This window comes from Berghia stephanieae, chromosome 2 (genome assembly GCF_034508935.2).
Source record: "Berghia stephanieae isolate SIO BIC M18660-M18661 chromosome 2, UCSD_Bste_1.3, whole genome shotgun sequence".
Classification (NCBI taxonomy): Eukaryota; Metazoa; Mollusca; class Gastropoda; order Nudibranchia; family Aeolidiidae; genus Berghia; species Berghia stephanieae.
The window spans coordinates 63738646-63764711 of NC_088361.1; positions in this window are offsets into that span (position 1 = coordinate 63738646).

Sequence of the window (26066 nt, forward strand, 5' to 3'; positions counted from 1 at the left end):
AAAGAACTGATTTACACAAATTTCGTTCCTTCTTTACGCATCGATTAGAATGGCACTAAGGATCGTTTAATGTAACGCAATCTATCTCTGAATCTGACACCAATCACTTGTAACACTGTATTATTTCATCATCCTACGGGTTTAAATAGTAACCAACGCAATTCTTGAACGTAGACGTGAAAGGTCATTCTGAAGATTCTCCGCCGTTCTATTAAATATAACTTATTAAAAGTTACGTAATAATTCAATAGCTAAAAATAATTTATATAACACAGAAGAAACTTCTTGAATATAAACAAAAGTAAAGATCATTTAAAGAGTGTAAATATTTTATCTATTTCTGCCGTTAAACAACCTATATGATTTATGTGACGATATAGGTATTACATATTATATATTTATTATGTATTATATATATATAATATTATTATTATATTATATATATATATATACCCAAGACTCTTAAAGGGCGGGTTTGGGTCTAATTATTAGGAAAATTCTTCAAAAAAATTGATTTTGAGAATTTGGTGGAAAACGATATTTTATTATCTTAGAAATAATATTATTGAAGTCCAACTTCTTAAAATAGACTATAAAGGTACCAAAAACAAAAAACAAAAAAAAAAAAAAGAAAAGAAAAAATTAAAAATTAAAGAAAAAATTTATATATATATATATATATATATATATATATATATATATATATATATATATATATATATATATATATATTATATAATTATATACAATAGAAAAGGGTACAGGTAGTATGAAGAGTGTGAAAAAAGGAAAGCTATTTTGCTATTTTCTCAATTGCCTATGTCATTTTTCTAAGGATATGGGATACTGTGTCAACGCTTCTCAGAATCTATTCAATGAAATTTTCTGAAAATTTCCAGTTGTCACAGAGATAATGTAGTATTTCACCATAGAGAGATTTTAAAAAAATATATATAAGGTATGTGCATTTTGAATTATAATACAAATTATACATTTTTAACATCAATTTTGTCATAACATTTTGATTCTCAACATTGTAATATTCTAATAAAAATTCCATTAGCTAAAGCTGTAAAATCTCTCTATGGCGACACACTGTGCTACAATGTTGATAAGACGGTAGAATATGGAGGTCATTCCTTCATTAGTTTTTGTAGAACGTTTGCCAGACCCCCCAAATTAGGTCGCAAAACTGGTATCAACACAGAAAATTTATATTTTTCACCAAAAATGTTGTTTTTTTAACCTATGATGACGATACAGTATGATTAAAACCGCCCAATATAGGTTTTTTTTTTTTTTTTTTTTTTTAGAAAATACCCAAACCGCCCGTTAATAAGAAGCCAATTCAAGAAGACAAATTATTATGAACAACCAACGCCGCAATATTGAGCATAATCACTATATTAAATGCAGAACTCTCAGTTCATTGCCAATAAGATAATAAAAATATGCCTTTTCCGCCACGACATCATAAGACATCGTCGCCTAGGCATTCCACGAAGGAATATAGATAACTCATCAAACAAGATGTCTGATAGAAAGCGGATACAATTTTCTTTTTTCTTAACACGAGTCAATCACTTTTAGTCTTGGTCGAATTATCAAGGGATGCAAATCTGTATCAAAGATCATAACAAAAATATTTGACGTTGTAGCTTCCCTTGGCTCAAAAAAATCTGACTGGTGGTTTTCTAAAAAATAATGTTTTTTTGGTCTGTTTGCTTTGTTTTGTTTCAGAAAGAGAGCGAGAGAGAGAGAGAGAGAAAGAGAGAGAGAGAGAGAGAGAGAGAGAGAGAGAGAGAGAGAGAGAGAGAGAGAGAGAGAGAGAGAGAGAGAGAGAGAGAGAGGCAGACAGACAAAGCTCTTTGTCCTGTGGTATTCTCTTAATTTAATGTATTACGTTTCTCTAACAGTCAGTCGTCAAAAAGACTGCGATATAAGATCTTTCCGTGCTTACCATTTTCCCCCGACACGATAGGAAACGTGTTACCTTATTTATGTTATAATGCTTTGGGTCTTTAGTAGTTTTATTATCTGCTGATCCAAGGTTTAAGAGTGAAATCATGGTTTTGCTAGAAATATTTGGGAAATGTTTTCATCGAAGTTTTTTTTTTCCATAGGGAATGAAAACAAACAAACAAACAAACAAACAAACAACCAAACAAACAAACAAATAATAAGAATAATACATGACATTTTAAATCAAGTTATCTCTAATAGACAAAAATATTTAAGCATGGTGTTTTTATAACAAATAATAATAATAATAATAATAATAATAATAATAATAATAATAATAATAATAATAATAATAATAATAATAATAATAATAATAATAATGATAATGATGATAATAATAATAATAATAATAATAATAATAATAATAATAATAATAATAATAATAATAATAATAATAATAATAATAATAATAATAATAATAATAATATATCTTAATTGTCCTTTAAAAAAGTGGCAATTTGTCATTTGGTTACACATTTATAACAATACAATATATTGACATAGACACACTCACACATATGCACACTAGTAACATCGTAGTCATCGTCACCATCATCAGCATCAACAACATCATCATCATCATCATCATCATCATCATCAACATGTTCATCATCATCATCATCATCATCATCATCATCATCATCATCATCATCATCATCATCATCATCACAACAACCTTCCTAATAGTTCCGTTACAATCCTTCACGTTCACCATTCCCCTATAACACAATCACCATCCTCATCATACTCCATATTATATTATTTTCCTGTAACAAGCTATGAGAGGGAAAGCTTGTGGTCCTCCTCCTCCTCCTCCTCCTCCTCCTCCTTCTCTCTCTCTCTCTCTCTCTCTCTCTCTCTCTCTCTCTCTCTCTCTCCTTCTCTCTCTCTCTCTCTCTCTCTCTCTCTCTCTCTCTCTCTTTCTTATTTTTTAATTAATTAATTAATTGTTTTTTTAAATCTTTTTTTTTTTTGGAATACTTTCTTGCAATAAACATAATTTGAAAGGAATAATAAAGAAAGAAAAAAAAAAATACTGCTCATGTATCACCATCCACATTATTGTCGTTAGCGAAGTTAAAACAAAAATAAAAAAATAGAAATGAACTTTAAAATTGCACACTCTGCAGATCGATCAGTCTCAATGAGAACCACAATGTTTCATTTAATTAATTCCTCCAGCAATTCAAACTTTGACGAATTTAGATGTTATGCAGTGCAAGTCACATGTTGGGCGTCCTTTCTCTATTATGTTCATAAACTGCCGATTAAAGTTAATTATTTATCCACACGCGAGTCAGGTACATCGTAAATTTTAGTCATTATATGATTGTAGTATTGTTTGTTTGTTTTGTGTTTTTTTTTTTTTTGTTTTGTTGTGTTTGTTTGTTTGTTTGTTTGTTTTTTTTTTTTGTTTGTTTGTTTTTTTTTTTTTGGGGGGGGGGGGGCTTTTTGTTGTTGTTGTTTTGTTTTGTTTAAAAGGAAAACAAACAAAAACCACCCCCCCCCCCCCAAAAAAAAAAAAAAAACGAGCTTTTATAAAGCGCAATATCCATAACGTGTTCAGAGCGATTTACAAGGGGTCCCTTCATTATTATCAATCGATATTACATTTAAAGCCAAACCTATAATATAAAAGTTTAGACAATTCAAGCTGATGGTAAAACAATAACAAACATTGATTTAGTCTTTATATAACGCAATATCCACTGTACGTGCTCAAAGCGCTTTACAAAGGGTCCCTAACCAACAGCAACATTTAACATGTAGGACGAGACATGACGTCTGTTTTGTGTGTTGGTCCGTTATATTTCCGCATGGCAATGATGTGAGCTTCTTAGTCAAGCGCATATTATCTATAGATAGTTCGAAGATGACGTCACTCAGGTCTTTGTTATTGTTGTTTGCCATCTGCGTTTATGAGTAATGCTCACTGAACTGTTTTAACCCGACTATAAACGTTCATGGATACACACAGTTTTGTGTGTTGGTCCGTTATACTTCCGGATGGCAATGTTATGAGCTTCTTAGCCAAGCGCATACTATTTATAACCACACTATAAACGATCATGGTTACACATGATTTTGTGTATTGGTCCGTTACACCCAATGACAATGTTGTGAGCTTCTTAGCCAAGTGCATACTATCTATAGATGTATGCACTTGGCTAAGAAGCTCATAACTTGCCATCCGGAAGTATAACGGACCAACACACAAAACTATGTGTAACCATGAACTTTTATAGTATGGTTAATACAGCTTAGTGAGAATCACTCACAAACGCGGATAGCAAAATACAATAACAAAGGCTTGAGTGACGTCATCTTCGTTCTATCGATAGACAGTATGCACTTCGCTCAGAAGTTCACAACATTGCCATCCTGGAGTAAAACTCGCCAACACACAAAACTGTGTGTAATCTTGAAGGTTTATAGTCTGGTTAATACAATTTAGTGAGAAGTACTCATAAACGCGGAGTGACGTCGTCTTCGAACTATCTATAGATAGAATGAAGATGACGTCAATCTGGTCTTTGTTATTATTCCTTGCCATCCGCGTTTATGAGTACTTCTCACCAAACTGTATTAACCAGACTATAAAAGTTCATGGATACACACAGTTTTGTGTGTTGGTCCGTACTTCCGGATGGCAATGTTATGAGCTTCTTAGCCAAGCGCATACTATCTATAGGCAAATGTTTTTTGTTGTAATGGAAATCTCAAAAACTGACGAAAAATATTTTCCATTACAACAACGTTAAATTAGGCCCATAAGTAGTTTCGGATGTCAAACCTGCATATATGTACACGTAGAACTATATCATTCTTATTTTTTTCTTTTCTTTCTTTCTTTTTAATTCGTTTTCTTTCATTTTGTATGTTTATTTTTATATAATTTTCAATCTAAAAAAAAATTGTTGTGGAATTGGATAGCGAGAGGACCAAACACGACGAATATGAGATAAAAATGCAAGATAAAATCCTCCTAGAAAGTTAACTTTTCTTGCCTGGGTATCGAACCTTGGACCTTGCAATCGAAAATTTCGTTCACACGTAATAAAATTGATTATGCATTGCCAACTTATCTACACATGAGTTTAATTAGGTTTTAATTTGAAAAGTGCTTTTTAAAAAAGATTTTATTTGTTTCAGATATTTTATTTCTTTGCTCAAATTATATAATGTTTGTAATACTAACCACGATAATGATAATATTGATAATGATAGTAATAATGATGATGATGATTATGATGATGATGATGATGATGATGATGATGATGATGATAATAATAATAATAACAAATATAATAATAATAATAATAATAATAATAATAATAATAATAATAATAATAATAATAATAATAATAATAATAATAATAATGATATTAATAATAACAATGATAATAATAATAATAATAATAATAATAATAATAATAATAATAATAATAATAATAATAATAATAATAATATAAACTTTGCTATTAATATTGTCATTCAAATAATTTCATTGGTTTGCGCATTCATACCTAGCCTAGTCTAAAAGTAAGAATTCGAAGAGTGAAAAAAAAATCAATAAGGAAAATCAGATTTTGTGGTTACTTACAATATTTGCATAACTAATTGATCCCATAGGTGTATTTTTTATTTTATTTATTGGAACCCAAAAACAAAGCAAAACGTTACGTGAGCCGACACTCATTTTTCGTTTAATTTTCCTTTTTTTTTTATTTGCTGCACTTGAAATCAATGTTTACCGTGTAGTTTTTATTCACCACGCTCGTGTTTTCAGTTGAGTGATCTAAATTAAACAAAATGCAATTAGTTTGTGTGTCCGACCAATCAATACTGACTTCGATTCTATTGATTAAATGAGAGTAAACACTCCGTGATGAAAAGAATGAATGGGGGAAAAGAGATGTGGGATTGTGGTGGTTGAAAAAAAAAAAGGGGGGGGGGGGGTTCAAATGGAGGGGGGGGGGGGGGGGGGGGTGAGGGAGTTTGATTTTGATTTTTATTTTTAATGGCCTAGAGTGTCGTGGCAGAATATTTCGGCTATTGCATTGCAAACGTTGAGACTCGGGTTCGAGCCACATTTAAGCAATTTTTGGGATGTGGTTGCGTTAGGTCATTTGAATGGAAATATTTTTTAGATTATGATTGGGTATCGGTGCAAGATAAACATTTGTAAAATGTGTCAGGCAATAATCAACCCCCCCCCCCCTTTCCCCTACACACATATTATGCATATTATTATTATATATGGTTTGGAGAATATAAGCATCAAGCCCTCCCAACTATTCGTTAACCTAATAAGTGGCGCATTAGTAGCACGCCTGAACATTTATCAAAATGTTCGAAGTTTTTTAATCTCATGTCGAGGTTGAATTATTTGGAGGGAGAGGGGGGGGGGCGGTCATTTCTTGATATTTTCCCTCACCTTTGTCTAGTACTTCATCATCACACATCTTGCATCAGTGTCCACTCACAGAATCTTCACTTTCACTCGTTTAGAAATGCTGACTTTCCCTTATTTGTGAGGTTTTGTGGTCTTGTGGTATGACACTAGCCTTCTTGTCATGGTCTCAAGTGAGTAAAGAGCTACTCGACTATGCATAAAGATATATGTAGAATGAGGCCCCAGAATTTACTAGTTACTATAAATGAAAAACAATTAACGATTTGTTTACAATGAAATAAAAATAATGATGAAATTTAATTAAAAGAGATAAACAGTGATCGTGGCAGTTACAAATAGAGATATGAATATTTTACGTAACTTATGATAATATCTCAGGTTCGTAAGTTTACGTTTCCAGGCAGTTGATGGGCTTGGATGATCTATTCCTCTGATAACAGGATTGGACTCGTAAAATTCCACTTCCAGGCAATTGGTAAGAGGTTATAGTGTAGTACAGCGGGCTTGGGTTTGATCCTTGAAGATTATACAATCAAAGTTAAAAGCTCCGGCGTCTTAATGGTGTAGATATAATATCTACAAAGTCCCAAAAGATAAAAATCTTACAATATATATATAGGAATAGAGTGACTGGCCGTCCGGCATAGATTGTGGAGAGAAAGTGAGTGTCGAATGTTAGACCTATCAGCTTTTATAATAAGTGGCTACGTGACAGAATGTAGAACGAAAAGTATTCACTAATTAGAAATTAATTCGAGGGAAGGCTATAAAAGGAAAGACGATCTAATATTAGAAGGTAAAGTTTATCTAAGCCTACCGAAATATAACTGGAGTGAGATGAATTCAGTTCTTAATAAAATAAAATTTAATAAGATAATTGTGAACAATCTTTACTGTGACACCCCCCACCCACGTTTAAAATATACTCTTTAACCATTATGGGAAAGATAGATTTTACAAACGGAAGTAAATTTACTATCATGATACTCTAGCATTAATCCATTGTTATGATTTGTGCTACAATTAAATTATTTATTAACTAGACATGGAAATGTTTATATTAACGTAGGTATATGAATGGGTGACAATAACAATGAAAGATTGTGATTACAAATCATTGTGATAAACAATATGATGGCAATGTGATTACAAATCATTGTGATAAACAATAATGATGGCAATGAAGCATGATTAAAGTCGATGATATGAAGGTAATTTACTAAATGAAATGAATGAAAATGTAAATGAAATATTGACATTTCAATTATTAATCATAAATGAGTGAAAATTCATAACAATAATAGATAAAGAGAAGATTTCCCAAATCATGAATGGGTATGGTATATATATCCAAACAATACTCAATGTTACATTAAGTTGGGTCATCATGTTTACAAATAAAATTATCGAAATTGTGCGTTCTGATTTGGCATAGTTTGCGAGGTAACTAACAGTATGCATGGGAGGTTAAGTTATACCCTTCTCACGTGTTTATACTAATCGAGAAAGTAGGTCGGCGTGAATATTTTCACAGCCTGGTATGTGAGAGATACTGAAAGTGTAATTTTGCAAAAATAGACTCCACCTTAGTACTCTACTATTATTCATTTTGTTATTTCTTATGTACGTGAGTGGTTTATGGTCCGTTTCGACCACAAACTCTTTTAGCAGTAGATATCTGCTGAATGTCTTTAAAGCAAAGACGATGGCCAGTCCTTCACGCTCTATTACAGAGTATCTTGATTCTCTGTCCAATAATTTTCTGCTTGCATATAAGCAAGGCATTAGAGTTCCCTCATGTTCCTGTGATAGTACACCTGCGATGCCCTTATCAGACGCGTCAGTTCTTACAACAAATTCTTTTGACATGTCGGGTAATTTAAGAATTGGTTCTGAACAGAGTAATGCCTTTAATTGGTTAAAGCTATTCTGACACGCTTCTGTCCAAACAATTTTGTTCGGTGACCCATTCTTTGTCAGATTTGTTAGCGGTGTCGCGATGTGCGCGAAGTTGTAAATGTATTTCCTGTAAAAATTTAGGAGCTCAAGTACTTTGCGTACTTCTTTTTTTGTCTTAGGTGGTTGCAATTGTGCGATTTTTGTTTGTTTTTCTGTCTCGGGTGTCTGTGTCCAATGACCAACGGTATGATTAATCCTGCATTTGAAGCTTCGATATTAGTAAACATAGGTTGCGACACTGTGTCTCTATCAAAATATTTTTTTAGCATATTTGCATGGAATGTCTTTGTTGTGTTGTTGATTTTAATCTCGTAATTAACATTAGATTTTACTGCTGTTATTTTGAATGGTCCTTTCCATGTAGCTAAAAGTTTACTCGAGTCATCGGGTAAGAGTATTAGTACTTTGTCACCAATCTCAAATTTTCTTGACTTGCTTTTTCTATCGGAGTATTCCTTGTATTTCTCTGCTTTTTTTTAGTGACGGATTCCTGTGCTAGCTTACATGTATCCTCTATTCTGTCTTTCAGGTTTCTTACATATTCGTAAGCAAACATAATTTCGTTATTGTCCTCCTCATTCCCTTTACAAATGTCGGCTACTATATTGATCGGGCCGCGAGGTGATCGTCCATACATCAACTCAAATGGGGAGTAGCCTGTAGATTCTTGGGGTATTTCTCTATATGCAAATAGGATTGCTGGTAAGTATCTGTCCCAATCATCTGGTTTTTCTGCTGACACTTTTCTTAACATATTCTTTAGAGTGCCATTAAATCTTTCACAAAGACCATTTGCTTGGGGGTGGTAGGGAGTTGTGAATGAGTGTTGGATTCCCATGAGTTTCATGGTTTCATGCATCATATGTGATGTAAATTGGGGTCCATTGTCCGACAGTATCTCATTTGGTATGCCTATTCTAGTAAAAATTGTCATCAATGCTTCAGCTATGTGATCCGATGTAGTTGATTTCAATGCTATCGCTTCTGGCCACCTGGTTGCGTAATCGACTAGTGTTAGTATGTGTGTATGGTTTCTATCTGATTTTGTTAAAGGGCCTATAATGTCAATTGCAACTTTTTGAAAAACTTTTTCAATAACTGGGGTTGTCTCTAATGGCAATCTCGGTATTCTGCCTTTTGCGACTCTTCTTTGGCATGTGTCACAAGATTTCACATATTCTCGGACGTCTTTAGTAATTCCAGGCCATGTGAAATTCTCGGATATTCTCTTCAATGTGGAAGAGCTCCCAAGATGTCCAGAAGTTATTGAATCGTGCGCTATTCCAAGGATTTTGTTTCTGTAAATACTCGGCGTGACCAGTTGTTTAGCTATTTTGTTTCTTTTCCTATGTAACCTGAACAGAATATCTTTTTCAATGATGTATTCAACTTTTGATTTCGTCCCTTTGTTTGCGATATTGAAATATGAAGTTAAAGTCGGGTCCTTTTTCGTTCTTCAATGAACGTGTTCCTGTCAAATTGTTGTGGTTCAAGAGAAATAGTCATTGGCTTCTCTGTTGTCTTAGTCATCTTTCTTGTTTCTGCTAGACAAGCTGTTTCTTGGGTTAATGACCATTCTTTTACATCTTTTGGGTTGTCTTTAAGACCTTTTATATTGCCAACAATAACATCAGCGACGGGGTTGGGAAGTATACAGCATTCCACTATTCCTGTATAGTATGGGGTTTCTATGTACACATTAGCTGTTTCAAAGGTTTCGACTGTGCCACTGAATGTGATGCATTGTACCGTTTTTTCCAGTTTTGTCTTCGTCATTGATCAAAGATGCTTTTATTCCTACTGTACTGCATCCTGTGTCTCTCAATATTTTGCAATCAGTTCCATTAGCTTTGCCTTCACCAAAAAATAGCGATCCTGATTTGTGAGTTTGTGTTAAAAGTGACATACCTTTCACGCAATACACATTTATATTTTCTCCTGACATTACTCGTGTCTGATTGTTTACACCTGTTTGGAGTGATGCATTTGCAGTTTCTTTTGGATATCCCACGATTTTGTAACATTTGTCTGCTGTGTGGCCTTTCATTCCACAATATTGACATTTAATTATAGGTTTGTTGGTTTTCTTATACTCAGTATTATTGTCAGTGCTATTTCTTGTTTTGTTTTGATAGGGTCGGCTATGGTCTCTATTGAACTGTTTGTTCCATGGTTTGTTACTATGATCCTCCTGTTTCACTTGCGTGTTCCGAGTGATTGATCGGCTCGTTCTATTTGAGTACTGAACTTTAGGTGTACCTGGACTCTGAGCAGCGGCAGCGTAGTATGGTTCCTTCAATGTTCTGCTAAGGGGTGTCAATGGATGTGCGCTGTTAAAGTTTTCTGCGTAGATTTTTAATTTGTCCAAGTTTTCTGGCTTTCTCTCTTTAAAGAATGCGACTAAATCTGGGTTGCAAGCTTGATAGATTCGATTCTTCAGCGTGAGATAGTAAAGGCCTGCAAAGTCGTCTTGTTTTACGTTTGCCAACTCAAGCCACCGATTTAGAAATTGAGTAATTCGGTTCACGAATGTATTAAAGTCTTCTCCACTTTCCGGTTTTGCAGTGTGAAACCTTTCCTGGTAACCATCTTCCGTTAATCTAAATCTTTTTAGTAGAGCGTCTTTAATTTTTCCATAGTCATCTGCATCTTCAGTTGTTAAGGTATAGAAAACTTTTAGCGGTTCTCCAGATAAGCAGTTAATCAAGGCTGTGGCCCATTTGCTTTCTGGCCAACGATAACCTTTAGCCTGAACTTCGAATCGGTGTAAGAAGGATTCTAGACAGTCTGAGCGTTCATCGTATGTTGGCATGCGTGGAAGTTTCACGAAAAATTCATCACTATTATTATGTTTTCTTTCATGACCGGTTTTTGTTTTTTCAATTTCCAGCATCATTTGGGTCCTTTTGGTTTCTTCTTCTGCTAAAGCTATTTGTCTTTTTAGTTCCCTTTCTTGGACTCTTTCTTCTCGTTCTTCTCTACGTATTCTTTCTTCATGTTCTTTTTCTTCTCTACGAATTCTTTCTTCATTTTCTTCTCTACGGATTCTTTCTTCATTTTCTTCTCTACGAATTCTTTCTTCATTTTCTTCTCTACGAATTCTTTCTTCATTTTCTTCTCTACGAATTCTTTCTTCATTTTCTTCTCTACGAATTCTTTCTTCATGTTCTTTTTCTTCTTTTACTTTCTCTTCGCACCATGAAAATATTCTTTCCTGGGGTATTTCTAAGTCCTTTGCGAGACTTAAGTATCTTTTATATGCTTCCATGTTGTAATAAATTAGTTACGATATTTTATATATATTATATTGACAGGATACTGTTACTGACTGTTTTATTTATTTACACTTACTGGAATGAACTGTTCTATTTTTAGAAATCTCTCTCTCTTATTTCAACTTATTATGTATGTTGAATTTGATGCCTTTTATCGTTATATCTTATAAAGCAATGTGTCAATACAATGCGGAGTTATTATGACTTGTGTCAATAACAATGTGTCAATCGCGTGTACTCTAAACTATGTTACTACGAAAAATGTATCACCAATGTGTGTGACTCGTCGTTAGTTTGTGTACAATTATTCGCAATGACGCTAATATACTAGAGTGTGATAACAATAATAGGATGCCAAAATAATCCCAAGTTATCTATCACTAAATATAACACGACGGCTAGTAGACTCCTTTTATTATTATTTAGTTTTTAAAGACTCACTTTTCAGAACATAATATATAAGTGGTTTTCGGTAACAGTAGTATGCCAAAAATGCATTTAAAACAAATCACTATGCAAAACAAATCACGATGTCTATAGTTACTATGTGATGCCCAACTCATGTAAAAGAGAATAATGAAGGATATATTTACCAACTCAGTTCGTGGCTGGGACCTCTCTCTTGTTCAATGGTTGTTCAACAATTGTAATTAGGCATTGAAGAGTGTTTAACAGTGATGTCTGAAATACAAAACAATAAAATATCGTAAGATTTACAATAGTTACAAAATGTGTTCACAACACTGAGTGATTGGATGACAGGTGAATGAATCGTTATGGAATGTAAACATATTGAAAACAATTCATGAATGAGGCAAACAACAAAATGAAATGAGTGATATAATAACAAAGTGGACAAGGAATGAATGAATGAATGAAAAACTGAGTGAATAGATGAATGAATGAATGGATAATGTATGAATGAAAGAATGAAGGGAGGAATAAATGTATGAATGATTGGATAAATGAGTGAATAAACGGATGAATGGATGAATGGATGAATGAATGAATGAATGAATAAATAAATGAATGAACAATGAATGAATGAATAATTTATAAATGAATAAATGAATGAAGGAATGAATCAATAAAATGCTATTCAATTTGAATGAAAGAATGAATGGATAAATTGCTATTCCATTTAAATGAAGAAATGAAAAAGAAAAAAAATTAATCCTGTAAATAGGGAGTTCAATTAAAATATGATCAAGTGGGGCAATTAAGAGTTTTACAATTTAAACTTTAAAGTTAGATGAAATAGATATAAGTAACTAAATAAATTCAATTCTTTATATGTGTCCCCTCCAAAATGTCATGGTCTCAAGTGAGTAAAGAGCTACTCGACTATGCATAAAGATATATGTAGAATGAGGCCCCAGAATTTACTAGTTACTATAAATGAAAAACAATTAACGATTTGTTTACAATGAAATAAAAATAATGATGAAATTTAATTAAAAGAGATAAACAGTGATCGTGGCAGTTACAAATAGAGATATGAATATTTTACGTAACTTATGATAATATCTCAGGTTCGTAAGTTTACGTTTCCAGGCAGTTGATGGGCTTGGATGATCTATTCCTCTGATAACAGGATTGGACTCGTAAAATTCCACTTCCAGGCAATTGGTAAGAGGTTATAGTGTAGTACAGCGGGCTTGGGTTTGATCCTTGAAGATTATACAATCAAAGTTAAAAGCTCCGGCGTCTTAATGGTGTAGATATAATATCTACAAAGTCCCAAAAGATAAAAATCTTACAATATATATATAGGAATAGAGTGACTGGCCGTCCGGCATAGATTGTGGAGAGAAAGTGAGTGTCGAATGTTAGACCTATCAGCTTTTATAATAAGTGGCTACGTGACAGAATGTAGAACGAAAAGTATTCACTAATTAGAAATTAATTCGAGGGAAGGCTATAAAAGGAAAGACGATCTAATATTAGAAGGTAAAGTTTATCTAAGCCTACCGAAATATAACTGGAGTGAGATGAATTCAGTTCTTAATAAAATAAAATTTAATAAGATAATTGTGAACAATCTTTACTGTGACACTTCTGACTGGTTGATCCTTAGATCGAATCCCGTTCTTGGCGGCGCAAATAAAGTTGAGTCATTGGAAAAAAAAAAAAACTCTTAACTCAGATTCTCACACAGCATTCTTGTGTAAAATGAATACTTGGAGTTGATCATTTACAGCGTTGTCTCAGTCGAAAATAAATATTATAATATCGCCCTGTAAGGCGTCATGTCAGGTCCATCATATTAAATGTTGTTGTCGTCTTGGGACCTTTTGTATAGCGCTTTGAGCACATTCAGTGAATCTTGCTTAATATAAACGCTTTTGTTGTTTGTTTTTTTAAATTGCCAAATTAAAATAATAATTACATGCAAGTAGTCTTCATTTTTAAAAAAATCAAAATCAATTAATTGCGATGTTTATTATCAGTAGAATTTTTTTTTAATTATAAGCCAAAAGGCCAAGCGCATCGGATTCCACTGATTACACTATACTCACTGCTCTTAAAATGTTTCATTTAGTTTCCTCGAACAGGTCACATATTCAGATGATCTACATTCATTTTTACCACACCTTGGCATTTTTATAATATCCTTTGCAGTTTGAACTCGGGTAATCATTCACACTCGCGTCGACTGAAGCTACTGCGAATAAAGTGCCTCATATACAAAGCAAAACCAGGATCTTTTAGCGGCATATGTATATATAATATATACTAGTCATTCAAGGCCACAATAAAGCAAATAAACGAGTTAGGTTTATGATGCGGCTTTTTGGTCCTGTGGTGTGACACTCGATTTGGGACAGGTAGGTCCCGGGTTCGAGTCCCGCTCTGATTGGAACAAAGTTCTTAGAAGAGGGTATTTACTCACATTCTCTACTTGGTGAAAAAACGAACACTTGGTCGTTAAACAAAATTGTTTCTGTCTGAATATCATCTTCATATTAAGTGCTGCTGTTAGCTCAGGACCCCTAGCAAAGCGCTTTGAGCACTTTTAGCACAATATAGATGCTCAATTTTTTAAATGTCGGTCTCTGTAGCGTCAAAAGGACAATAACAATTTGCTTTCTTGTAAATTCTCTAGTGAGTTGCATTCTATTTTCCCTTAAATCTAATAAGATCCAGTTACCTTATTACTGCCAAGTAAAGAAAAAAGTTAATACCCCCCCCCCCCCCCCCCCCACGATATCGGTCCCTTTTCACGAGCAGTTTAGCTGTTGAACTTACAGTCCAACCTATGTAAAAAGGAACCGAATGGGTTCGGGGAAAACATTCGTAATAGACAGGTTTATGTCTAACGTAGGTTTTCATTGTTCGTCACGAAGGGCCATAAAATGCACAGCACATGATTACACGTTATGTACTGCGAATAAAGTTCCCGTATGTCTTACCTGTAGTAAAATCATAGTCTAAACGTTTTTAAAAGTATAATGATATAGTGATATGCATGGTTTCTTTCTTCCTGATACTTCATTATTAAATTAATGGTGAAGGACAATGCTCGAGTGTTTGATCTTAAATTCCATTAAAGCTTTAAGCACTATCTATTGCGTTTGTGACATAAATCTTAGCCCAAAAGAATGAGCAAAACATAAACATTTCGAAAATCCCGAGTTGGGTGTCAACTTTCAAGATTTTCAATATTCAGGCAATATAATTTATGGATTGTATTTTATTTTGAAAATAAATATGTATATCCTTTCTTTTAAACTGTCACCGTGGTAAAATATGATGATTAAGAAACACCCTATTTGTGTAAAGTCGCGTGTCAGGCATCAGCCCATTCAAGACTCGGAATTAAAACGCTACCCATAAAATAATCGAAATCAATGACAGAGCGCGTCCAATAATTCTTTTTGTCCAACTCGTTCACTCATTCATTCATACTCTTTTTTTTTTTTATCCCCTTTCAAACGCAAGACCGTGGGATTTATGTTTTGTTGTTGCTCGCATCGGCCATCTTGCCACCCCCTTGACACTCCATCTAGTGATGCGTGATATTAAAACTCCAGTCCCACATGAACGGTAACCTTTCGAACGATCAGAACTCACGAAGAGTTCTCGTCCGTGTGTCTCACCAACTTGTCATGGCATGTTTTCTCCCCTTGCGGAACTGCTGAACTTTGAATCTAAATTTTATGAATTTTCGTCATCGTGGATAACAGTTCCGCGCAGTCACAACATAACAGCATCGATACTGGTGAGCACCAAAACTGACATGTGTTTGCACCAAGCACACGCATCACTGGAGGAGTGCACGTGCCGGCACGTAACCGTCGCGATACTCGAAGCAGTCCGTCCCAAAGGCGATGAAAGCTCAGGGTGAATTATTTTCTCATATTTTTGTCCAAAGTTATCATAAATAAAGCCACACTTCTTCCTGTTGTTGCCGCAATGCCATTATATCCTGTTCCTACGGTTTGTGTTGGTTTGTCACTTGCGCCAAGAGAATAGAAGAATTTTTGTTTTTGTGAAAGATTTAAGAGTAACAATACAATTCTGCTGCATGCAGCAGGCCAGGCAAGACCTTCGAATGATTTGTGATGGAAGATGGTGGTGGTGATGTCGACGATGTTGCGTGCATGCAGCAATAACTACGCTGGTTGCGATGACTGGAATGAAATTAAGTGGGAGATTGAATTGGATTAATTTTGTATTGGATTGAATTAATTTAGTATTCCTGGTTATGATACTTCAAGGTGTGGTTTTTGATGTGCAGCATCAGATCGATATAATCAACCCCCCCCCCCCCCCTTCCCCGCAACTCCAAAGGTAAAACAAACAAAAATTATCATATTTACTTCAATGAATACTTAACTTATATTTAGATGCTCAGATGAGATAGTGGCGATCAATATTATTAGTCTTCATTCAATGTCGAAAATCCTCTATTTGTAAAATCAATAAATATATTTAAAAACGTATCCCTTTGAAACATAGCTAAGAAGATACTCGTACACCTTTAAAATGAAATAACTTGTGGCAGCGATACTGTCTTTGAATTTAAACTAAAGGCTCCAAATACTTGCCTGTTGTTACATCAATAAATAAATGCAACAAAAATGCTCTGAAATATATATTTAACAGTATTAGAGTAAAAGAGGAATGGCGCAAATATAGATGAAGTGTACACATTTTGCTTGGCACAATAAGAGGAAGAAAAACATAACCAGAGAAGATAACACGAGAGCTTTTATATATAGCGCAATATCCACTAAACGTGCTCAGAGCGCTTTACAAAGGCTCCCTGACCAACAGTAACACATAGCATGTAGAACGAGACATGAAGCCTGTGAGGCGATATTACAATTATTTTTTTTCCAACAGAGATAACGCTGTTAACGTCCTGGTACTAATTTTATACCTGAGTACGGTGAAAGAATGTGAGTAAAGAGCCTTTTCTAAAGACTCAACTATGCCCCGAGCGAGGCTCGAACCCAGGACCTTCCGATCATACGACAAGACCACATAGCCGCACAAAAACAATAATATCCTTAATGGGAACTTAGACCCATGTCTTGCTGACCATCCCACAGAACCCGAGATTTCCTAATTATTTCTTTCTAAGTTCAGAAGATTGACTTAATTCATATCGTTTTCGGTAATGAGTATATCCTTCACGTTAACCATTTATAGATTAGATGATAATATCTTTGTAAACATAAAGAATTATTAACAAAATGTCGGAAAGGATTTTCTCATGTAAAAAATCGTCTAAAATTGCAGGTGCTTGACCATTTAAAGACTTTAAAATATCAAATGTATTATTGGGCAAATAGCACTTTAAAATGGTATGACGTGAAAGACAATATGAACAAAGTCAAACAAGGAAAGAAAAATAATTATTATCTACGCCTTTCACTCGGCATCTTTAAATTTAAATGTCGTTGTCTGTGCATTCCATAAAGGAAATATTGATAACCCATAAGACAAACGATTGATGTCCGCAAGAACCACCCATGTTGTCCAAAGTGAGCGAATCGGGGTTTAATGACCCTCCTTAAGGAAAAAAAAAACAACAACTAATATGCTTGAAGCCGGGATCGAACCCAAAACCTCAAAGAGGGAAAGATTGAATAAATTCATCTGGTAATGAAACTAGAAAAAAAGCATTCGATCTTTTGGCACAGCTAAGTGTATTTCTTATGATTCAAATATGTTTCGATTTTAACGTTGAGTTGTGGACAGTTAGCAGATCGCCCACATTTAATAGATAGACACTCAAATAGATCTAGTCTTCAAAGAAGAACCCCCCCCCCCCCCCCCCCCCCACCCACGCTCCCTCGATCAAGCGTTTCGGTTCTTGACTTCAATTCAAAAAAGACATGACAACACCAATATCATGACTCCTAATTGCTTTTCAACTTTTTTTTCTCTCCAAATGCTGATACTGGGACTCAAACCTGATCAGAAATTTCTAACGTATAATCAAGTAACGTTGGATCAAGTAAGATTTTATTGGAGCCTTTAGTTAATGTTCAATGGCTGCATCGCAGTTACAAGTTATTTCATGTTGTATGAGTATCTTAACCGTTTTTCAAAGCGATACTTTTTTGTTGTTGTTCACCCGATTAGAATATTATAGTATGACACAACTTATTGCGTATGTTGTTGGTTGTTCGTGTTCATTCCTAATCGTGTCCATATCCAACGAGAGCCTCTCTCTGCGGTTTCATTTATGATTGGAATTATATCGTTCTTTATCTACAAGAGGATAATAAGTGTTGAACTGGCGTAATATTACAATTACGGATATTTTCGAGCAATTTTCTGCGGTCAGTCTGGATTTTAAATGAAATATTAATATTTTGACTGTTTTTGTTATTGGCTGAACAAAGGTTTGAGCTCAAACGTTTTTTAAACTGTTCTTTTTGTTTTGAAGCTGTTACATTCATTTTTTTTTTGTTGTTGTTCATTTCTTTTTACAAAGTTTCTAGCAGCTTAGTATCACTTTGCTTATTTCCATGCATTGCATTTCACAAATTGTTATCTTAATATACAACAAGAGGTGAAGTGAGTAGGAAAGTGACAGAAGACAATAGAGAATTTTTAAAAAAATTCGCGGCGGTGATGGGGGTTTGACGTGGATAGCTCCTACGGTAGAGTCACACTCTCACCGGCCAGGCGGAGTTGTCGTACCAGTAAGGTCGCGGGTTCAAACCCCCATCACCGCCGCGAAAAAAAATGCATTCTCTATTGTCTTCTGGCACTTTCCTACTCACTTCATCTCTTGTTGTTACCAAAATAAGTGCCTGCTCCACTCACTTTTCTGAATTAAAAATTCACCCCATCTTAATATACAATTGATTATCATATGGCCCTTTATCTAAAGTGAATAATTGCAGCAATCCTAAAAGTTGCATAAATCACTCAATTAATAGATTCATACTCGTTCTCTTAAAGTCTTTTACAACTTGGTTGAGAACATCCCTGCTACAGATCATCTCCCTTAAGTTTCAACATCAATCACTACAACGCTATTAAATTCTTTCCTTCACCTAGACTAGAAAATATTATAAAAATATAATGTACGTACTACAGTTATTGGCAGGGCTGCTATTGTACCGTAAATGACAATGATTGATGACGAAATTTATGATAATGATAAAATCCATCATAAAACTATGTCTAACGCCATCGAAACCAACATTGGTTTCCGTCTCCCTTCGTCTATGCGATAATAAAGTCATTAAGTCAAAAGTAAGGATGGTGTGGAACTACAGAAATTTCAGGTTATAATGATAAAACGTCATAAAATGTCAATAATCAGGCCGAAAATTCCGATGATCGATAGTGAGACTTCTACCAATCCATATCTGTTCCAATCACTTACGACAATGAATTATATTGATGGAGATTTCAAACCTGAAAGTCAAAGGATATTGCTTAAATAATGTCTTCCTTCGTGTTCCCTTTTAGTCATTAATTTTACATCAATAAGTAAAACGCCTTATAGTAACACCTTACCGTAATGTTATTGCTTCCCTCCGTATTTGGAGACCGCGTTCCGGAAACTCGCCGCCCATTATTTGTTATTTCTTTTACCGGCAGTCGTAATTTACTGTTTCCACACCGAATACATTTCGACCATTCTTCGTGTAAATAATGGAATGAATAACCAAAATACATTCTGGTGGCATAATGAGCACGCTGGATGTGATTTGTGTCCTTTGTGTCCGGATGCTCGTTTAACCCTTTTCAAATGGGGAAAGACTTTACTTTGATCTGATTTCATTTTATTTCATTGTTTTCGACATGGAGTAGTAAAGTGGTAAAAGTGGAGCGACTTGTTTCACATATTTTTCTATCACTACTCATGTCTCTCCGAAAACGGCTAACCAAAAAACGTGACCCATCGGCTCAATCTGGTATTATGTCGGGGTGAACCGATTAAAAAAAAATTAAGAAAAACTCAAGCATTTATATAGCGCAATAATACCCACTTAACGTGCTCAAAGCGATTTACAAGAGGGTCCGCGGCTAACAGCAACATTTAACATGTAGGACGAATAAAAGACATGTCGCCTATTAGGCGATATTACAAGTTTGTTTTCTACCCGACAAAGACAATGCTGTTCACGACCAGGTATTCATTTTACACTTGAGTATGTGAGAGAATGTGAGGAAAGAGCATTTTCCAAGGACTCAACGAAGGGCCGCTCACATCGAACTTAGTTCCTTCACTCGGCAGGAGCATACATTACGAATCCGCTCCATCTTGTCCTGTATTGCGCCACTTTCTCATCTTCCCTCACCGTTAAGTCTTCCGTGTTCAGATGCTCCATCAATGCCCTCCTCCAGCTGTTTCTAGGGCGACCTCGTCTCCTCGTCCCCCGAGGGTTCCAAGTAAGAGAAGTTAATTTCAAGTTTTAATGATTCGAATTATGAATTTTTTGAAATTTTGCTCCTCCGTAAGGAAACTCATGTTTTCTCCTAAATGATATAAGAAATTAATTGCAAGTATCAAATTCTTAACTATAAACATCTTAATCCTTTCGACATAAAACTATTTTAGGCGATGGGTCACATTATATCATCATTTATTTATTGAAATAAATCCTATCACGGCGTTAAAGGGTTAAGTTTACCCATGGCGCCCATATTTTCATAGGGAGGTGAGAAAAGCAATGGCTAATTTTAATCGATAGAGCAGAAACAAAGGATGACGAAGGCCATTATCGCTCCAGTTTCCCCGCTGGATGCATTAGCGGCGATCGGCAAATTCCATGATGGTTTGGTCAGCGCCGCCAGTCTGGCATCTCAGATCGATGGATAAGCTTTTAGAATGTCTCTACTACTAGTAATTCAACCACATCCAACTGTTTGTCGTTGGATATATTTTGAAAAAAAATGGTAGTGTCTTCACGAAAAGAAATTTGAAGCAATATCTCGGGGCTTTTTGAACAATATGAGGGAGAGTTTATTGACGTAAAATGCTTACTGGAGATTTGGAAAAAGAAATGGCACAATTTGAGTTACGTTAAAAGCATCTATTTGTTAAGCTATTTACCAAAACTCGTTCAACCCCCCGAGTACAAATTTCTTCACAAAAATCCCTACGATTTATCATAATCGCTCAATTATTTTTGCTTTAAAAGTTATTGTTTGTTCTACAAAGGTATATTGATAATAGGCACGTCAGATAGACGCAATGGACTTCGAATAAGATCCATCTACAGTCTACTCAGATTTGTCGTATAGGGATCCATAAAATGGATTCGATGGAGAAAAAGCAAATCGCCCGCTTTGTGTGTGAAAAAGACCAGTTGTGAAATTTCTCGCCATTAACTCGTGACGTTCCAGAAACAGTAAAAGGTTCTTTGATGAGCGAAGATGTTGATGCCACGGGGAAAATGATGAGACAGCTAATGGCACCACATAGAGGTTATTTACTCGCCATTAAAAATAGTTGATTTTGTCCTCTATTTATCATAAATTTGTGCCGCTTACAATGCCCCCCTTCTCAGCATGTGGTTTCAGTTATGTGAGTAAATGGCCGATCCTTTGGCCTACCACCCCCATTATCATTTATGGCGACCTTTTTTTTTTTTTTTTGTTATACGCCTTAGTGGATTGAATAAATATAAGATATGTTGATATCACTTCCTAATTTATCTTTCCATCTATCTGTTTATTTATCTATCTATCTATCTATCTATCTATCTATCTATCTATCTATCTATCTATCTATCTATCTATCTGTCTGTCTATCTATCTATCTATCTATCTATCTATCTATCTATCTATCTATCTATCTATCTATCTATTTATCTATCTATCTATCTATCTATCTATCTATCTATCTATCTATCTATCTATTTATCTATCTATCCAGCAATCCATCCGTTTATCTATTTATCAATCAATCAATCAATCAATCTATCTATCCATCTATCTATCTATCTGTCAATCTATCTCTCTATCTTTCTATCTCTCTCTCTCTCTCTCTCTCTCTCTCTCTCTCTCTCTCTGTATATATATATATATATACATATATATATATATATATTTATGTATCTATTTATATATATATATATATAATATATATATATATATATATATATATATATATATCTTTCTCTTTATATAAATATAAATATAAATATATATATATATTATATATACACACACATATATCTGCCTGTATATTTTTCGATATTTCCACCAATCTGGCAGCTTATTTATTTATAACTTTTAAGAAAATGAACATTAATATTTAATAGCATAATCAATAGATTTACAATGCTCAATCAAGCACTTCATTTCTTCAATATGTAATTCGTTTATAATATTCAGAAGACCATATGAACCAATTTCCATTTTCTTGCGCAATTCTCGATGCGTGCATCTTTTGTGCCATTAAGAAAACACAAATTTAAATCAACACATGCTTTTCTCTCTCTCTCTCTCTCTCTCTCTCTCTCTCTCTCTCTCTCCCTCTCTCTATCTTTCTCTCTCTCTATCTTTCTCTCTCTCTCTCTCTCTCTCTCTCTCTCTCTTTCTTTATTTCTCTCAAGCGCGTGCTCGCGCGCACGTACACACACACACACACAGAGACAAACACGCACAAACACATCCACAAACAAACAGACACACAAACAAACAGAGAGAGAGAAAGGGAGAAAGAGAGAAAGAGAAAGAGAGAGAGAGAGAGAGAGAGAGAGAGAGAGAGAGAGAGAGAGAGAGAGAGAGAGAGAGACCATTTTCTTGGTCGACACCACTGGTTTATAATATTTCCCAGTGTGTCGATACCCGAGTACACGCTTTAAATGGTTTAACATTCTTCTAGACCAGCTACAAGATCTTTTTATACATTTATTTATTTATTTGGTGTAAATATATATATTGTAATTACCACGTCTAAAATGTACAAGATGAGTCATTTCATGTTTTTTTTTAAATCCTTATTTTCGATGGACTTAAAATGATGAAACATTACCTTTACACTAAATACGGGAGGAAAAACCTCAAATGTAACCCCATCCTCTTCTTTTCTTTTGTATAATCGATCACGATCATCGATCAGAAAGAATTGAGTCATATTTTATTAATTTGGTTGAGTTTGTATTTCTAAAACTCACTTTTCTCATAAAAGAGCGAATTATAATGATTTTTGATTCGAAATTTAAAGACGAAATAATAACAGAAGAAGAAAAAAAGAAGTTATATTTCCGTTTTCACAGGAAATCTGGGAAAGGTAAGCATTTGAGCATGCGTAAGACGAACCATGACGTCAACGCTCACTCAAACGATTCATTTGTCTATCAACAAACTCTTCTGAATGATTGCACGCGTCGTCAACTCGAATATTTCTCTTCTCACCGCACAGCGCAACACAAGTCCCTTGTGCGCACGTGCCTGTTCATAGACTCACCGTAGAGGCACATGCAGTGGACTCCTAATTAACCGTCACAGAGCAGCCATGCACATAAACAGAATGGAACTCACGTGGATACTCTCCACAGGAATCGTGCTAAAGGCCTTTGTGTTTTGTCGAAACAAACGGACCATAACCGCGGCGACTTCATTCAGCACAATAATATGCGTACGCACCGCCCGCACGCGCGTGCTCGCGCCCACCCGAGTGTGGACCCAGCACGCCTAAAATGTTGTTGCAATAGTGGCCGATGGTGGCAGAGTTCTGGTCAAACAAATGGACGGTGGGCCCTTGGATAGAAGAGGAAGCCACCAACAGGCAAAACTGTCCTTTATCAGTTTGGTCAAATGTTTGAAGTAGATCGTGTGTATAAAGTAGCCGGTATTATTCCGTAATGGTCCATACGAGCTGAGTAAATATCTCATCTGCGGGTGGTTCAAGTTCAAGGTTAAAATATAATGAAGACAAGATTTAGACAATGTGAATATCAACCTCTTTGACATAGATTTAATAGGTTGTGATTCCTAATCATCTAGGCCTACGCTCAGCGACATCTATAAAGTACAGCCTATACTGCAAATTGACAAAAATCACGAAAATTCCTTTTGGTTAGATAAAATTTTCTTCGTAGGTAGGTACGTCTATAACTTAAGATGAACATCTCAAAAGGCGTTGCAAACAAATGCCGAGTTTAATCTTTGTTGAAATTTTGGGTGACATCTTAATCTATAGTAGATTAAATGAAAAGAAAATGTGTGTTTGTTTTTTTTTTAAATTTCAGAGGACGGGTTTTCGGTCATCAAAACCCCCTTGTTTTCTATGATAAAGATCTGAAAACGTGTGTATGTAAAAGTATCAGACAAGACAAGAAAGAAAAATAAAGAGACAAGAAAACATCCCAAAAAATCTGCCTTGGTGATTGAACCTGAGACCTCCTGATTATTTGTCTGTAAAGATAATATATTCTGATAATTAGGGGAAAAAGTTAGGGTAATGAAATCAACATTACCCCCCCCCCCCCCCCCCAACACCACCACCCCGCCTCAACACACCAAAATTAATATAAACAATAAAAAACAACAAAAAAAAAAAAAAAAAAAAAACCCAGAAAGGAATAGCTCTCTAGAGCAATCAGAACTGATTTTGAAAATACAACGGATTTAACCCCAGTCTTTGTAGTTTGAATCAGATAATAACACTCTATTGTTCCAATTTAAGTCTGTCGCAAAGATCCTTGGCCATTGAAGATATTTGAGGTCACGAAAATAACACTGAAAACCCCTTTCTAGTGGTTGGTGATGTTTAATGTTTAGAATGACACATTTCCTTCTTAACTATGGTCAATTATCATGATATGGCCTGGATGAGAGAGAGTGAATGAGAGAGAGAGAGAGAGAGAGAGAGAGAGAGAGAGAGAGAGAGAGAGAGAGAGAGAGAGAATAAGTAGGAGTGAAATATCTGTTCAATGTTACAGTTATCATTTAACGTTATAACAAGTGTAACTAAATACAAATTGCCATATTTATGGACAATAAAGATCTATTATTATTATTATTATTATTATTATTATTATTATTATTATTATTATTATTATTATTATTATTATTATTATTATTATTATTATTATTATTATTATCATTATTATTATTATTATATTCATTATTATTGACAATGAACCCTTGCGTTGTATTTTTTAATTAGGCCTTTTACATATTATCATCATCCCGTCTTTGACCCCGGTTGATGATGTAAGAGTGCTGCAATATTATGAGCAACTGACAGGTGACTTGTACGGCATGAAATGGAAACGTTTTGGGCTTAGGGGGAATACGCGAATACATTATAAAATGCATCAAGCTTAGTTAATCAATGGGAACCGACTCCCTGCGATTGTTTCTTGGGTTTCATACGCGTTATTGGCATTCGGATAATAAAATCAATAACAATAACAACAACAATTATAAATAATAATAATATTAATAATAATAATAATAATAATAATAATAATAATAATAATAATAATAATAATAATGATGATAATAATAATAATGATAATAATAATAATAATAATAATAATAATAATAATAATAATAATAATAATAATGATGATGATGATAATAATAATAATGATAATAATAATGAAAATACTGATAATAATAATAATAATAATAATAATAATAATAATAATAATGATAGTAATAATAATGATAATAATAATAATGATGATGATGATAATAATAATAATAATAAAAAGAATAATAATAATAATAATAATAATAATAATAATAATAATAATAATAATAATAATAATAATAATAATAATAATAATAATAATTGTAATAATAATAACGATGATGATGATGATGATGATGATGATGATGATGATGATGATGATGATGATGATGATAAAAATAATAATAAGTTGTTCTAACAATATGAACATTTTCTGCATTTTGCCCAGATTTGATAATCAAAACGCCATCGTTCTATTTTT